A 14,435-nucleotide genomic window follows, 5' to 3' on the forward strand; every position below is an offset into this window, starting at 1 on the left:
TTCTTGATAGCCAGCTCTGAAAAGATGTTTTGCAATGTCCTGGAATTCGTATCCCTATCGAAGACACTAATTTCTATCGATCCATTTTAGAGTTAAAAATATGAGAATAAGATAGTTTCCACCTGAGCGGAGAGTCATCATACATAACTCAAACTGTTATTACTTCCGAGTCTCTAAGATTGTGTCGATACCGGTTGAGTCTATGTATGGAAGTTATACAATTGCAAAAAGGATTATGAATGCATTTGAAAGAACATGTCAGCTGACAGTAGGATAAAATTAATGCGACACGTTTTTAACAATATTTTATACCATGTTGTAAAGTGTGTTTTTTCACTGTTTTGCAGGCGTCTGAAGTAGGAAGAATCCAGGACTTGCAGGCTGTTTTACTTGTTGAGGCCATATCGCTATGTAAATGCCACAGGCAAACAAATTTCCCACACAGTAGCGCCTTGGATGCTATGCATGACAACTTTCAGTTAGGCCTACTCTAGAATGAAACTTCCATGAAATAAAAGTGTACACTCGAAGCGCAGTGCTTTCGAAACAATCGTTGTTATCAAGCTGAAACCAGATACAGAAGTTTTAATGTGTTTTTTTTACAGATTCCATAGCAATAACGGGCAAAAAATGCGCAAGAGCAGAAATACTAATAAGACGCATTTCATAGAGCCATACTTTCAAATAAGACTGTTATCCAATGGCCAAGCTCATCCTCATCATATACTTTTCATCTAGATAAAATCAGATTCAGGTGTCCTTTGTAAGTCACTTACAAATCAAGTCAATCATAAGCACAGATGTTTCAACGAGCTGACATGTTCTTTCAAATGCATTCATAATCCTTTTTGCAATTGTATATATAACTTCCATACATAGACTCAACCGGTATCGACACAATCTTAGAGACTCGGAAGTAATAACAGTTAAGTAGCGCCTTAATGATATACTTTTTAGTTGCTTCTATAAACAACCGCCAACCTTGGATGTTATGGATGACAACTTTCAGTTAGGCCTACTCTAGAATGAAACTTCCATGAAATAAAAGTGTACACTCGAAGCGCAGTGCTTTCGTAACAATCGTTGTTATCAAGCTGAATCCAGATACAGAAGTTTTAATGTGTTTTTTTTTTACAGATTCCATAGCAATAACGGGCAAAAAATGCGAAAGAGCAGAAATACTAATAAGACGCATTTCATAGAGTCATACTTTCAAATAAGACTCTTATCCAATGGCCAATCTCATCCTCATCATATACTTTTCATCTAGATAAGATCAGATTCAGGTGTCCTTTGTAAGTCACTTACAAATCAAGTCAATCATAAGCACAGATGTTTCAACGGAAATATGGTGTGTGTTGAATAAAACCTCAAATTTTAAATATTAAAGATGTGACTATTTTCTTGATAACCAGCTCTGAAAAGATGTTTTGCAATGTCCTGGAATTCGTATCCCTATCGAAGACACTAATTTCTATCGATCCATTTTAGAGTTAAAAATATGAGAATAAGATAGTTTCCACCTGAGCGGAGAGTCATCATACATAACTCAAACTGTTATTACTTCCGAGTCTCTAAGATTGTGTCGATACCGGTTGAGTCTATGTATGGAAGTTATACAATTGCAAAAAGGATTATGAATGCATTTGAAAGAACATGTCAGCTGACAGTAGGATAAAATTAATGCGACACGTTTTTAACAATATTTTATACCATGTTGTAAAGTGTGTTTTTTCACTGTTTTGCAGGCGTCTGAAGTAGGAAGAATCCAGGACTTGCAGGCTGTTTTACTTGTTGAGGCCATATCGCTATGTAAATGCCACAGGCAAACAAATTTCCCACACAGTAGCGCCTTGGATGCTATGCATGACAACTTTCAGTTAGGCCTACTCTAGAATGAAACTTCCATGAAATAAAAGTGTACACTCGAAGCGCAGTGCTTTCGAAACAATCGTTGTTATCAAGCTGAAACCAGATACAGAAGTTTTAATGTGTTTTTTTTTACGGATTCCATAGCAATAACGGGCAAAAAATGCGCAAGAGCAGAAATACTAATAAGACGCATTTCATAGAGCCATACTTTCAAATAAGACTCTTATCCAATGGCCAAGCTCATCCTCATCATATACTTTTCATCTAGATAAAATCAGATTCAGGTGTCCTTTGTAAGTCACTTACAAATCAAGTCAATCATAAGCACAGATGTTTCAACGAGCTGACATGTTCTTTCAAATGCATTCATAATCCTTTTTCAATTGTATATATAACTTCCATACATAGACTCAACCGGTATCGACACAATCTTAGAGACTCGGAAGTAATAACAGTTAAGTAGCGCCTTAATGATATACTTTTTAGTTGCTTCTATAAACAACCGCCAACCTTGGATGTTATGGATGACAACTTTCAGTTAGGCCTACTCTAGAATGAAACTTCCATGAAATAAAAGTGTACACTCGAAGCGCAGTGCTTTCGTAACAATCGTTGTTATCAAGCTGAATCCAGATACAGAAGTTTTAATGTGTTTTTTTTTTTTACAGATTCCATAGCAATAACGGGCAAAAAATGCGCAAGAGCAGAAATACTAATAAGACGCATTTCATAGAGTCATACTTTCAAATAAGACTCTTATCCAATGGCCAATCTCATCCTCATCATATACTTTTCATCTAGATAAGATCAGATTCAGGTGTCCTTTGTAAGTCACTTACAAATCAAGTCAATCATAAGCACAGATGTTTCAACGGAAATATGGTGTGTGTTGAATAAAACCTCAAATTTTAAATATTAAAGATGTGACTATTTTCTTGATAACCAGCTCTGAAAAGATGTTTTGCAATGTCCTGGAATTCGTATCCCTATCGAAGACACTAATTTCTATCGATCCATTTTAGAGTTAAAAATATGAGAATAAGATAGTTTCCACCTGAGCGGAGAGTCATCATACATAACTCAAACTGTTATTACTTCCGAGTCTCTAAGATTGTGTCGATACCGGTTGAGTCTATGTATGGAAGTTATACAATTGCAAAAAGGATTATGAATGCATTTGAAAGAACATGTCAGCTGACAGTAGGATAAAATTAATGCGACACGTTTTTAACAATATTTTATACCATGTTGTAAAGTGTGTTTTTTCACTGTTTTGCAGGCGTCTGAAGTAGGAAGAATCCAGGACTTGCAGGCTGTTTTACTTGTTGAGGCCATATCGCTATGTAAATGCCACAGGCAAACAAATTTCCCACACAGTAGCGCCTTGGATGCTATGCATGACAACTTTCAGTTAGGCCTACTCTAGAATGAAACTTCCATGAAATAAAAGTGTACACTCGAAGCGCAGTGCTTTCGAAACAATCGTTGTTATCAAGCTGAAACCAGATACAGAAGTTTTAATGTGTTTTTTTTTACGGATTCCATAGCAATAACGGGCAAAAAATGCGCAAGAGCAGAAATACTAATAAGACGCATTTCATAGAGCCATACTTTCAAATAAGACTCTTATCCAATGGCCAAGCTCATCCTCATCATATACTTTTCATCTAGATAAAATCAGATTCAGGTGTCCTTTGTAAGTCACTTACAAATCAAGTCAATCATAAGCACAGATGTTTCAACGAGCTGACATGTTCTTTCAAATGCATTCATAATCCTTTTTGCAATTGTATATATAACTTCCATACATAGACTCAACCGGTATCGACACAATCTTAGAGACTCGGAAGTAATAACAGTTAAGTAGCGCCTTAATGATATACTTTTTAGTTGCTTCTATAAACAACCGCCAACCTTGGATGTTATGGATGACAACTTTCAGTTAGGCCTACTCTAGAATGAAACTTCCATGAAATAAAAGTGTACACTCGAAGCGCAGTGCTTTCGTAACAATCGTAAATGTTATCAAGCTGAATCCAGATACAGAAGTTTTAATGTGTTTTTTTTTTTACAGATTCCATAGCAATAACGGGCAAAAAATGCGCAAGAGCAGAAATACTAATAAGACGCATTTCATAGAGTCATACTTTCAAATAAGACTCTTATCCAATGGCCAATCTCATCCTCATCATATACTTTTCATCTAGATAAGATCAGATTCAGGTGTCCTTTGTAAGTCACTTACAAGTCAATCATAAGCACAGATGTTTCAACCGAAATATGGTGTGTGTTGAATAAAACCTCAAATTTTAAATATTAAAGATGTGACTATTTTCTTGATAACCAGCTCTGAAAAGATGTTTTGCAATGTCCTGGAATTCGTATCCCTATCGAAGACACTAATTTCTATCGATCCATTTTAGAGTTAAAAATATGAGAATAAGATAGTTTCCACCTGAGCGGAGAGTCATCATACATAACTCAAACTGTTATTACTTCCGAGTCTCTAAGATTGTGTCGATACCGGTTGAGTCTATGTATGGAAGTTATACAATTGCAAAAAGGATTATGAATGCATTTGAAAGAACATGTCAGCTGACAGTAGGATAAAATTAATGCGACACGTTTTTAACAATATTTTATACCATGTTGTAAAGTGTGTTTTTTCACTGTTTTGCAGGCGTCTGAAGTAGGAAGAATCCAGGACTTGCAGGCTGTTTTACTTGTTGAGGCCATATCGCTATGTAAATGCCACAGGCAAACAAATTTCCCACACAGTAGCGCCTTGGATGCTATGCATGACAACTTTCAGTTAGGCCTACTCTAGAATGAAACTTCCATGAAATAAAAGTGTACACTCGAAGCGCAGTGCTTTCGAAACAATCGTTGTTATCAAGCTGAAACCAGATACAGAAGTTTTAATGTGTTTTTTTTTTACAGATTCCATAGCAATAACGGGCAAAAAATGCGCAAGAGCAGAAATACTAATAAGACGCATTTCATAGAGCCATACTTTCAAATAAGACTCTTATCCAATGGCCAAGCTCATCCTCATCATATACTTTTCATCTAGATAAAATCAGATTCAGGTGTCCTTTGTAAGTCACTTACAAATCAAGTCAATCATAAGCACAGATGTTTCAACGAGCTGACATGTTCTTTCAAATGCATTCATAATCCTTTTTGCAATTGTATATATAACTTCCATACATAGACTCAACCGGTATCGACACAATCTTAGAGACTCGGAAGTAATAACAGTTAAGTAGCGCCTTAATGATATACTTTTTAGTTGCTTCTATAAACAACCGCCAACCTTGGATGTTATGGATGACAACTTTCAGTTAGGCCTACTCTAGAATGAAACTTCCATGAAATAAAAGTGTACACTCGAAGCGCAGTGCTTTCGTAACAATCGTAAATGTTATCAAGCTGAATACCAGATACAGAAGTTTTAATGTGGTTTTTTTTTTACAGATTCCATAGCAATAACGGGCAAAAAATGCGAAAGAGCAGAAATACTAATAAGACGCATTTCATAGAGTCATACTTTCAAATAAGACTCTTATCCAATGGCCAATCTCATCCTCATCATATACTTTTCATCTAGATAAGATCAGATTCAGGTGTCCTTTGTAAGTCACTTACAAATCAAGTCAATCATAAGCACAGATGTTTCAACGGAAATATGGTGTGTGTTGAATAAAACCTCAAATTTTAAATATTAAAGATGTGACTATTTTCTTGATAGCCAGCTCTGAAAAGATGTTTTGCAATGTCCTGGAATTCGTATCCCTATCGAAGACACTAATTTCTATCGATCCATTTTAGAGTTAAAAATATGAGAATAAGATAGTTTCCACCTGAGCGGAGAGTCATCATACATAACTCAAACTGTTATTACTTCCGAGTCTCTAAGATTGTGTCGATACCGGTTGAGTCTATGTATGGAAGTTATACAATTGCAAAAAGGATTATGAATGCATTTGAAAGAACATGTCAGCTGACAGTAGGATAAAATTAATGCGACACGTTTTTAACAATATTTTATACCATGTTGTAAAGTGTGTTTTTTTCACTGTTTTGCAGGCGTCTGAAGTAGGAAGAATCCAGGACTTGCAGGCTGTTTTACTTGTTGAGGCCATATCGCTATGTAAATGCCACAGGCAAACAAATTTCCCACACAGTAGCGCCTTGGATGCTATGCATGACAACTTTCAGTTAGGCCTACTCTAGAATGAAACTTCCATGAAATAAAAGTGTACACTCGAAGCGCAGTGCTTTCGAAACAATCGTTGTTATCAAGCTGAAACCAGATACAGAAGTTTTAATGTGTTTTTTTTACAGATTCCATAGCAATGACGGGCAAAAAATGCGCAAGAGCAGAAATACTAATAAGACGCATTTCATAGAGCCATACTTTCAAATAAGACTGTTATCCAATGGCCAAGCTCATCCTCATCATATACTTTTCATCTAGATAAAATCAGATTCAGGTGTCCTTTGTAAGTCACTTACAAATCAAGTCAATCATAAGCACAGATGTTTCAACGAGCTGACATGTTCTTTCAAATGCATTCATAATCCTTTTTGCAATTGTATATATAACTTCCATACATAGACTCAACCGGTATCGACACAATCTTAGAGACTCGGAAGTAATAACAGTTAAGTAGCGCCTTAATGATATACTTTTTAGTTGCTTCTATAAACAACCGCCAACCTTGGATGTTATGGATGACAACTTTCAGTTAGGCCTACTCTAGAATGAAACTTCCATGAAATAAAAGTGTACACTCGAAGCGCAGTGCTTTCGTAACAATCGTTGTTATCAAGCTGAATCCAGATACAGAAGTTTTAATGTGTTTTTTTTTTACAGATTCCATAGCAATAACGGGCAAAAAATGCGAAAGAGCAGAAATACTAATAAGACGCATTTCATAGAGTCATACTTTCAAATAAGACTCTTATCCAATGGCCAATCTCATCCTCATCATATACTTTTCATCTAGATAAGATCAGATTCAGGTGTCCTTTGTAAGTCACTTACAAATCAAGTCAATCATAAGCACAGATGTTTCAACGGAAATATGGTGTGTGTTGAATAAAACCTCAAATTTTAAATATTAAAGATGTGACTATTTTCTTGATAACCAGCTCTGAAAAGATGTTTTGCAATGTCCTGGAATTCGTATCCCTATCGAAGACACTAATTTCTATCGATCCATTTTAGAGTTAAAAATATGAGAATAAGATAGTTTCCACCTGAGCGGAGAGTCATCATACATAACTCAAACTGTTATTACTTCCGAGTCTCTAAGATTGTGTCGATACCGGTTGAGTCTATGTATGGAAGTTATACAATTGCAAAAAGGATTATGAATGCATTTGAAAGAACATGTCAGCTGACAGTAGGATAAAATTAATGCGACACGTTTTTAACAATATTTTATACCATGTTGTAAAGTGTGTTTTTTCACTGTTTTGCAGGCGTCTGAAGTAGGAAGAATCCAGGACTTGCAGGCTGTTTTACTTGTTGAGGCCATATCGCTATGTAAATGCCACAGGCAAACAAATTTCCCACACAGTAGCGCCTTGGATGCTATGCATGACAACTTTCAGTTAGGCCTACTCTAGAATGAAACTTCCATGAAATAAAAGTGTACACTCGAAGCGCAGTGCTTTCGAAACAATCGTTGTTATCAAGCTGAAACCAGATACAGAAGTTTTAATGTGTTTTTTTTTACGGATTCCATAGCAATAACGGGCAAAAAATGCGCAAGAGCAGAAATACTAATAAGACGCATTTCATAGAGCCATACTTTCAAATAAGACTCTTATCCAATGGCCAAGCTCATCCTCATCATATACTTTTCATCTAGATAAAATCAGATTCAGGTGTCCTTTGTAAGTCACTTACAAATCAAGTCAATCATAAGCACAGATGTTTCAACGAGCTGACATGTTCTTTCAAATGCATTCATAATCCTTTTTGCAATTGTATATATAACTTCCATACATAGACTCAACCGGTATCGACACAATCTTAGAGACTCGGAAGTAATAACAGTTAAGTAGCGCCTTAATGATATACTTTTTAGTTGCTTCTATAAACAACCGCCAACCTTGGATGTTATGGATGACAACTTTCAGTTAGGCCTACTCTAGAATGAAACTTCCATGAAATAAAAGTGTACACTCGAAGCGCAGTGCTTTCGTAACAATCGTTGTTATCAAGCTGAAACCAGATACAGAAGTTTTAATGTGTTTTTTTTACAGATTCCATAGCAATAACGGGCAAAAAATGCGCAAGAGCAGAAATACTAATAAGACGCATTTCATAGAGCCATACTTTCAAATAAGACTCTTATCCAATGGCCAAGCTCATCCTCATCATATACTTTTCATCTAGATAAAATCAGATTCAGGTGTCCTTTGTAAGTCACTTACAAATCAAGTCAATCATAAGCACAGATGTTTCAACGAGCTGACATGTTCTTTCAAATGCATTCATAATCCTTTTTGCAATTGTATATATAACTTCCATACATAGACTCAACCGGTATCGACACAATCTTAGAGACTCGGAAGTAATAACAGTTAAGTAGCGCCTTAATGATATACTTTTTAGTTGCTTCTATAAACAACCGCCAACCTTGGATGTTATGGATGACAACTTTCAGTTAGGCCTACTCTAGAATGAAACTTCCATGAAATAAAAGTGTACACTCGAAGCGCAGTGCTTTCGTAACAATCGTTGTTATCAAGCTGAATCCAGATACAGAAGTTTTAATGTGTTTTTTTTTTTTACAGATTCCATAGCAATAACGGGCAAAAAATGCGCAAGAGCAGAAATACTAATAAGACGCATTTCATAGAGTCATACTTTCAAATAAGACTCTTATCCAATGGCCAATCTCATCCTCATCATATACTTTTCATCTAGATAAGATCAGATTCAGGTGTCCTTTGTAAGTCACTTACAAATCAAGTCAATCATAAGCACAGATGTTTCAACGGAAATATGGTGTGTGTTGAATAAAACCTCAAATTTTAAATATTAAAGATGTGACTATTTTCTTGATAACCAGCTCTGAAAAGATGTTTTGCAATGTCCTGGAATTCGTATCCCTATCGAAGACACTAATTTCTATCGATCCATTTTAGAGTTAAAAATATGAGAATAAGATAGTTTCCACCTGAGCGGAGAGTCATCATACATAACTCAAACTGTTATTACTTCCGAGTCTCTAAGATTGTGTCGATACCGGTTGAGTCTATGTATGGAAGTTATACAATTGCAAAAAGGATTATGAATGCATTTGAAAGAACATGTCAGCTGACAGTAGGATAAAATTAATGCGACACGTTTTTAACAATATTTTATACCATGTTGTAAAGTGTGTTTTTTCACTGTTTTGCAGGCGTCTGAAGTAGGAAGAATCCAGGACTTGCAGGCTGTTTTACTTGTTGAGGCCATATCGCTATGTAAATGCCACAGGCAAACAAATTTCCCACACAGTAGCGCCTTGGATGCTATGCATGACAACTTTCAGTTAGGCCTACTCTAGAATGAAACTTCCATGAAATAAAAGTGTACACTCGAAGCGCAGTGCTTTCGAAACAATCGTTGTTATCAAGCTGAAACCAGATACAGAAGTTTTAATGTGTTTTTTTTTACGGATTCCATAGCAATAACGGGCAAAAAATGCGCAAGAGCAGAAATACTAATAAGACGCATTTCATAGAGCCATACTTTCAAATAAGACTCTTATCCAATGGCCAAGCTCATCCTCATCATATACTTTTCATCTAGATAAAATCAGATTCAGGTGTCCTTTGTAAGTCACTTACAAATCAAGTCAATCATAAGCACAGATGTTTCAACGAGCTGACATGTTCTTTCAAATGCATTCATAATCCTTTTTGCAATTGTATATATAACTTCCATACATAGACTCAACCGGTATCGACACAATCTTAGAGACTCGGAAGTAATAACAGTTAAGTAGCGCCTTAATGATATACTTTTTAGTTGCTTCTATAAACAACCGCCAACCTTGGATGTTATGGATGACAACTTTCAGTTAGGCCTACTCTAGAATGAAACTTCCATGAAATAAAAGTGTACACTCGAAGCGCAGTGCTTTCGTAACAATCGTAAATGTTATCAAGCTGAATCCAGATACAGAAGTTTTAATGTGTTTTTTTTTTTACAGATTCCATAGCAATAACGGGCAAAAAATGCGCAAGAGCAGAAATACTAATAAGACGCATTTCATAGAGTCATACTTTCAAATAAGACTGTTATCCAATGGCCAATCTCATCCTCATCATATACTTTTCATCTAGATAAGATCAGATTCAGGTGTCCTTTGTAAGTCACTTACAAGTCAATCATAAGCACAGATGTTTCAACCGAAATATGGTGTGTGTTGAATAAAACCTCAAATTTTAAATATTAAAGATGTGACTATTTTCTTGATAACCAGCTCTGAAAAGATGTTTTGCAATGTCCTGGAATTCGTATCCCTATCGAAGACACTAATTTCTATCGATCCATTTTAGAGTTAAAAATATGAGAATAAGATAGTTTCCACCTGAGCGGAGAGTCATCATACATAACTCAAACTGTTATTACTTCCGAGTCTCTAAGATTGTGTCGATACCGGTTGAGTCTATGTATGGAAGTTATACAATTGCAAAAAGGATTATGAATGCATTTGAAAGAACATGTCAGCTGACAGTAGGATAAAATTAATGCGACACGTTTTTAACAATATTTTATACCATGTTGTAAAGTGTGTTTTTTCACTGTTTTGCAGGCGTCTGAAGTAGGAAGAATCCAGGACTTGCAGGCTGTTTTACTTGTTGAGGCCATATCGCTATGTAAATGCCACAGGCAAACAAATTTCCCACACAGTAGCGCCTTGGATGCTATGCATGACAACTTTCAGTTAGGCCTACTCTAGAATGAAACTTCCATGAAATAAAAGTGTACACTCGAAGCGCAGTGCTTTCGAAACAATCGTTGTTATCAAGCTGAATCCAGATACAGAAGTTTTAATGTGTTTTTTTTTACGGATTCCATAGCAATAACGGGCAAAAAATGCGAAAGAGCAGAAATACTAATAAGACGCATTTTATAGAGTCATACTTTCAAATAAGACTGTTATCCAATGGCCAAGCTCATCCTCATCATATACTTTTCATCTAGATATGATCAGATTCAGGTGTCCTTTGTAAGTCACTTACAAATCAAGTCAATCATAAGCACAGATGTTTCAACGGAAATATGGTGTGTGTTGAATAAAACCTCAAATTTTAAATATTAAAGATGTGACCATTTTCTTGATAACCAGCTCTGAAAAGATGTTTTGCAATGTCCTGGAATTCGTATCCCTATCGAAGACACTAATTTCTATCGATCCATTTTAGAGTTAAAAATATGAGAATAAGATAGTTTCCACCTGAGCGGAGAGTCATCATACATAACTCAAACTGTTATTACTTCCGAGTCTCTAAGATTGTGTCGATACCGGTTGAGTCTATGTATGGAAGTTATACAATTGCAAAAAGGATTATGAATGCATTTGAAAGAACATGTCAGCTGACAGTAGGATAAAATTAATGCGACACGTTTTTAACAATATTTTATACCATGTTGTAAAGTGTGTTTTTTCACTGTTTTGCAGGCGTCTGAAGTAGGAAGAATCCAGGACTTGCAGGCTGTTTTACTTGTTGAGGCCATATCGCTATGTAAATGCCACAGGCAAACAAATTTCCCACACAGTAGCGCCTTGGATGCTATGCATGACAACTTTCAGTTAGGCCTACTCTAGAATGAAACTTCCATGAAATAAAAGTGTACACTCGAAGCGCAGTGCTTTCGAAACAATCGTTGTTATCAAGCTGAAACCAGATACAGAAGTTTTAATGTGTTTTTTTTTTTACAGATTCCATAGCAATAACGGGCAAAAAATGCGCAAGAGCAGAAATACTAATAAGACGCATTTCATAGAGCCATACTTTCAAATAAGACTGTTATCCAATGGCCAAGCTCATCCTCATCATATACTTTTCATCTAGATAAAATCAGATTCAGGTGTCCTTTGTAAGTCACTTACAAATCAAGTCAATCATAAGCACAGATGTTTCAACGAGCTGACATGTTCTTTCAAATGCATTCATAATCCTTTTTGCAATTGTATATATAACTTCCATACATAGACTCAACCGGTATCGACACAATCTTAGAGACTCGGAAGTAATAACAGTTAAGTAGCGCCTTAATGATATACTTTTTAGTTGCTTCTATAAACAACCGCCAACCTTGGATGTTATGGATGACAACTTTCAGTTAGGCCTACTCTAGAATGAAACTTCCATGAAATAAAAGTGTACACTCGAAGCGCAGTGCTTTCGTAACAATCGTAAATGTTATCAAGCTGAATACCAGATACAGAAGTTTTAATGTGGTTTTTTTTTTACAGATTCCATAGCAATAACGGGCAAAAAATGCGAAAGAGCAGAAATACTAATAAGACGCATTTCATAGAGTCATACTTTCAAATAAGACTCTTATCCAATGGCCAATCTCATCCTCATCATATACTTTTCATCTAGATAAGATCAGATTCAGGTGTCCTTTGTAAGTCACTTACAAATCAAGTCAATCATAAGCACAGATGTTTCAACGGAAATATGGTGTGTGTTGAATAAAACCTCAAATTTTAAATATTAAAGATGTGACTATTTTCTTGATAGCCAGCTCTGAAAAGATGTTTTGCAATGTCCTGGAATTCGTATCCCTATCGAAGACACTAATTTCTATCGATCCATTTTAGAGTTAAAAATATGAGAATAAGATAGTTTCCACCTGAGCGGAGAGTCATCATACATAACTCAAACTGTTATTACTTCCGAGTCTCTAAGATTGTGTCGATACCGGTTGAGTCTATGTATGGAAGTTATACAATTGCAAAAAGGATTATGAATGCATTTGAAAGAACATGTCAGCTGACAGTAGGATAAAATTAATGCGACACGTTTTTAACAATATTTTATACCATGTTGTAAAGTGTGTTTTTTCACTGTTTTGCAGGCGTCTGAAGTAGGAAGAATCCAGGACTTGCAGGCTGTTTTACTTGTTGAGGCCATATCGCTATGTAAATGCCACAGGCAAACAAATTTCCCACACAGTAGCGCCTTGGATGCTATGCATGACAACTTTCAGTTAGGCCTACTCTAGAATGAAACTTCCATGAAATAAAAGTGTACACTCGAAGCGCAGTGCTTTCGAAACAATCGTTGTTATCAAGCTGAAACCAGATACAGAAGTTTTAATGTGTTTTTTTTTACGGATTCCATAGCAATAACGGGCAAAAAATGCGCAAGAGCAGAAATACTAATAAGACGCATTTCATAGAGCCATACTTTCAAATAAGACTGTTATCCAATGGCCAAGCTCATCCTCATCATATACTTTTCATCTAGATAAAATCAGATTCAGGTGTCCTTTGTAAGTCACTTACAAATCAAGTCAATCATAAGCACAGATGTTTCAACGAGCTGACATGTTCTTTCAAATGCATTCATAATCCTTTTTGCAATTGTATATATAACTTCCATACATAGACTCAACCGGTATCGACACAATCTTAGAGACTCGGAAGTAATAACAGTTAAGTAGCGCCTTAATGATATACTTTTTAGTTGCTTCTATAAACAACCGCCAACCTTGGATGTTATGGATGACAACTTTCAGTTAGGCCTACTCTAGAATGAAACTTCCATGAAATAAAAGTGTACACTCGAAGCGCAGTGCTTTCGTAACAATCGTAAATGTTATCAAGCTGAATCCAGATACAGAAGTTTTAATGTGTTTTTTTTTTTACAGATTCCATAGCAATAACGGGCAAAAAATGCGCAAGAGCAGAAATACTAATAAGACGCATTTCATAGAGTCATACTTTCAAATAAGACTGTTATCCAATGGCCAATCTCATCCTCATCATATACTTTTCATCTAGATAAGATCAGATTCAGGTGTCCTTTGTAAGTCACTTACAAGTCAATCATAAGCACAGATGTTTCAACGGAAATATGGTGTGTGTTGAATAAAACCTCAAATTTTAAATATTAAAGATGTGACTATTTTCTTGATAACCAGCTCTGAAAAGATGTTTTGCAATGTCCTGGAATTCGTATCCCTATCGAAGACACTAATTTCTATCGATCCATTTTAGAGTTAAAAATATGAGAATAAGATAGTTTCCACCTGAGCGGAGAGTCATCATACATAACTCAAACTGTTATTACTTCCGAGTCTCTAAGATTGTGTCGATACCGGTTGAGTCTATGTATGGAAGTTATACAATTGCAAAAAGGATTATGAATGCATTTGAAAGAACATGTCAGCTGACAGTAGGATAAAATTAATGCGACACGTTTTTAACAATATTTTATACCATGTTGTAAAGTGTGTTTTTTCACTGTTTTGCAGGCGTCTGAAGTAGGAAGAATCCAGGACTTGCAGGCTGTTTTACTTGTTGAGGCCATAT

This window comes from Crassostrea angulata, chromosome 4, assembly GCF_025612915.1.
Source record: "Crassostrea angulata isolate pt1a10 chromosome 4, ASM2561291v2, whole genome shotgun sequence".
Lineage (NCBI taxonomy): Eukaryota > Metazoa > Mollusca > Bivalvia > Ostreida > Ostreidae > Magallana > Magallana angulata.